The 3,831-nt window shown below is 39.3% G+C and overlaps 1 long non-coding RNA gene across 1 annotated transcript; it reads right to left on the reverse strand.

The window, feature by feature from the left end:
* Positions 1-1,294: 1,294 nt before the first annotated feature.
* LOC140035955 (uncharacterized) lies at positions 1,295-3,831 on the reverse strand. The gene is made up of 3 exons (XR_011839850.1): positions 3,644-3,831; positions 2,226-2,286; positions 1,295-1,502 (listed from the first exon to the last, which is right to left on the reverse strand). It is a non-coding gene; the product is annotated as an uncharacterized lncRNA (long non-coding RNA).

The raw sequence follows: 3,831 nt of genomic DNA on the forward strand, positions 1-3,831 counted from the left end.
TAAACTGAGAAAATATATTTCATGTTAAAAGAAAGTTCTATTTACTCTATTACAGTTTCAAAAGTTGCATAAACTAGTACATCAAGTCAAACATACCACGAGTACCAGAAAGTAAACCCTAGAAAAGCTTATAACTACAACCACCACGACAACTATATACATCTTACTAGTCAACTTATAACAAGTACAAAGTCAACTGTTCTACAACCAAAAGTTTATACACCTTCCCAAGCGATCCCCGCATCGGCCCCCTGCTAAGGAAAACAAATGGAACGGAGTAAGCTATATGCTTAGTGAATAATTGGGGTAAAAATGTAAAAGCACATTCAGATAAACATATAAATCCAAATATTTCACATCAATACAGAAATGTAACATCACAATGGTAGGATACGGGTGGCTCCAAAGCCAGTTCAATTTTGTGACGACCCCACTTCTCCCAAGGGTGAATCCAAGGGTATCACGGGCCGCCTGCCTAACTCGCGCCAGGACTCAAAACTTAAAGCAATAAGAGCTAGATAAACCAAAAGAGTACTATATACAATATATACAATCCCAAAAGAGTTCTAATTACATCCTCCAAAATAGATGTTCAGATTACTACATCACCATATGCTAATCGCCAAATATATAAAGTAGACCCGATAAAGGAGTTCTTATATAGGCCATCAAAACAAGAAGAAACGTCTTAAACGTCTAACTAAGACAAGCACACCTAACTATACTAGTGAAGGTGCCAAAGAGCATCCCCGCATCGGCCCTGCTAAGGAAAACAAAAGAAAAGGGGTAAGCTATATGCTCTGTAAGTAAACGGGGTAAAAGCGTAAATTTCACATTTAGATAAACAACTATTTCACAAAAATGTCAAGTCAAGTGCAAAAGTAACAATACAAAGGAAGGATATAGGTTGGCTCCAAAACCAAGTCGTTTGCCATGCGTAACCTCCTGCCGATACTCCGTCGACCATAAATAAGGTTCGCAGAACTCCACTTGTACTCCCACCTAACACCTTATCACCTTCACTGGCCAGTCACCTCACAAACTTGCTCGAGCGAACGAAATTGAGCTTGGTTTACAAGCTCGGTTCACAAACTTGGTTCACATTCTCGGTGAACCGGATTCACAAACTTGGTTCACAACATGAACCTACAAACTTGGTGACCTCAGACTAGGTTGGACTTGTGACGACCCCACCTCCCCCTAAGGCGTACCAGAGGGTTTGGCGGACCGCCTGCCCAGCTCTCGCCAGGACTCACTCACTAAAATCATGTGCACACACCCCAAGCACCATTAATAATATCCGCAATCCCAGCTTATAATTTACATTGATAGAAACCAAAGTACAAAGTCTTGATATACTTAAACTAGTTCAAAATATATACAATCCAAGTACAAATGTTCCATTCGAGGAATAGCGCGAGTACAAAACCAAAATTCAAAACACAGTCTAAAGTAACTAGACTACGCTAGCCTTTACATCTCTTATGCCTCGCTCGTACCCCCTGTAAGGAGAACAAATAACGTGGTATGAGCTAAAAGCCCAGTGAGGTTCCAAATAGCAAATTGACCATTATTTATAAATACAAGTTTTCGATTTAGCAAGGTAACGAGCATGAAGAGTTCATAAAAGTGAGCAATAACACTTCAAGTAGCAATCTCAAAATGAGCGAGTATAAAAATTTTCATAAGAAACAATCATCCAATAAACAATAATCATTTCAAGCATAAGGATACGGATAGCTCTCAGGAGCCAACTTCCATTCATCATCAGGAGCTTGATCACGTAGTAGTTGACACTCCGTCAACTTTCAAGTAAAGGAACCGATCCAGTAGAACACCACTTAAACGACTCTCCGTCCACCGTTCAACCCCCAGCTGGGCCCAAAATCCTCAAGAACACGGGTGGTAATACTCGAGTATACCGATTAGTCGAGGAGATATCACTCCACTCGACAATACAAGAGACCCAGGGTTCGTTACCCAATCGACCAAGCCCTTGCCGGCTCGACTAGAGTAACTCGCCACAGGGTTTCTGGAATTCCAGGAAGTGCGCGCATCATAAACAAGTATATCAAGTCAATTGCAACAATAAACAAGTATATCACGTAAGGGCAAGTGCGATAAAGTACACTCTTGCCCTAACAATTCACGCATGTGGCATGTAATCATATTGGCACGTATCAAGTACAAGTATCAAGTTCAATTCAGTATTTGAAAGCACTCACCAAAAGATATAGTGCCTTTACTGGTCACTTTCAGGTTATATTCCGAGTTCGGAGTCCAAATCTGCGATAAAACTCAGTTTGAGAACTTTGAAACATGACTAGAGTTCGAAACTTAGACGTTTCGTTCAATAAAATCAAGAATTTGAAATTCACTCGGATAGTAGTCGTGAAACACTTGCTCACTTTTTAAACGGTAAAACTTTGTAACATTTATACTTGAAAATGCCATGCGAGTCGAAAGTACAAGAGAAACATATTCCAAATAGTCATTATTTCATTTCTCAAGGGTACAAGCTCGGCCAAGTCCTTCCTTATATACCTCGGAACAAGAATACTCAAGTACCCTAGATGGTTCAAGCAGTAATCACTCTTAACCCTTACTCAAGTTGCAAGTAGTTCTCTAGTTTTCGAGCGTAAATTTGGGCAGCATGCCCTTTGTGTTTACCTAATTTTCCAGCCTTTTAGGCTTCATTGTTTTTCTCAAACACAACCCAACATTATACATCTCAGCCATTCATGTCAAGAGCCGTTCCATAGGCTCACAATATCATAATAATAAGATTCACAACAGTAGCAAGTACAGAAGTTCAATGTGGCACAAAACAGATTTGACGTACAAATGCGGAAATAACATATCCGAGGCTACGCTTATCGGATTGAGAAGTAACCTATGCCGTTTCGAAGCTAAGACACAGAGCTACAATGTTCATGAAGGTCACTTAGTCCAGTTTCTAATGTAAATTGGTCAAATTCTCCAATTACCAAACCAGAAATCAATTCACCGGCTGTTTAAATGCAGAACACTGTAATGGACATAACTCAGTGTACACAAGTCCGAATCAGGTGTTCTTAGAGGAATTTTAAAGCTACTTCAGAGCACTACAACTTTCATGTTTTGGTCCAGAGCTAAATCAGAATGGATCCTGGTCAAAAATCGTGATAAACTGGACTGAACTGAAGAAACGGACTACTGGGAAATTCTTAAAGCAGTAGGGGTATTTTGGACTTTTCACGTTCTACGTTGCTCCGATTGAGCTGAAATTTTGTAGGCACCTATAAAACACCATTCTATACAACTTTCCTTCTTTTACCAAAGGCCAATTCGGCCTCTAACATACATATACAATTTCGGACAGAATGCTTGGGAAATTTTCCAGAAATCTGGAATTTTTAGCTCTAAGTGTAGTTTCCTCAAATTTCTGGTTCCAATCACCACTAAACAACCTTGTATAACTTTAATTGCAACATTCATGCATCATACATCAACTTGAGCAGAAAATCAGGAACCCTAGTTCATCAAATAAATTGGGGAAAACTACTAAAACATGCTCATCATCCATAATCTCACCATAAAATCAAGTTACTAGGCTTAATATAACAAGATTAGAAGTAAAACTTGGAGAGATAAACTCTCTTACCTTGAATAAAAGTCACCAAGAGTAGCACAAGCTCTCCCCTTCAAGAATCACACCACAACTCACTAGCTAGTCACTCAAGAACAAGTTTAATCGGTTTATTTTGTTTGATTTCTCCCTAAGTTGTTGGATTGAAGATGAAATGAAGGAGTTTTTTTTTTCTTCTTGTTGTTCCTCCCCTCTCTCTCTCT

This window comes from Coffea arabica, chromosome 2c, assembly GCF_036785885.1.
Source record: "Coffea arabica cultivar ET-39 chromosome 2c, Coffea Arabica ET-39 HiFi, whole genome shotgun sequence".
Classification (NCBI taxonomy): Eukaryota; Viridiplantae; Streptophyta; class Magnoliopsida; order Gentianales; family Rubiaceae; genus Coffea; species Coffea arabica.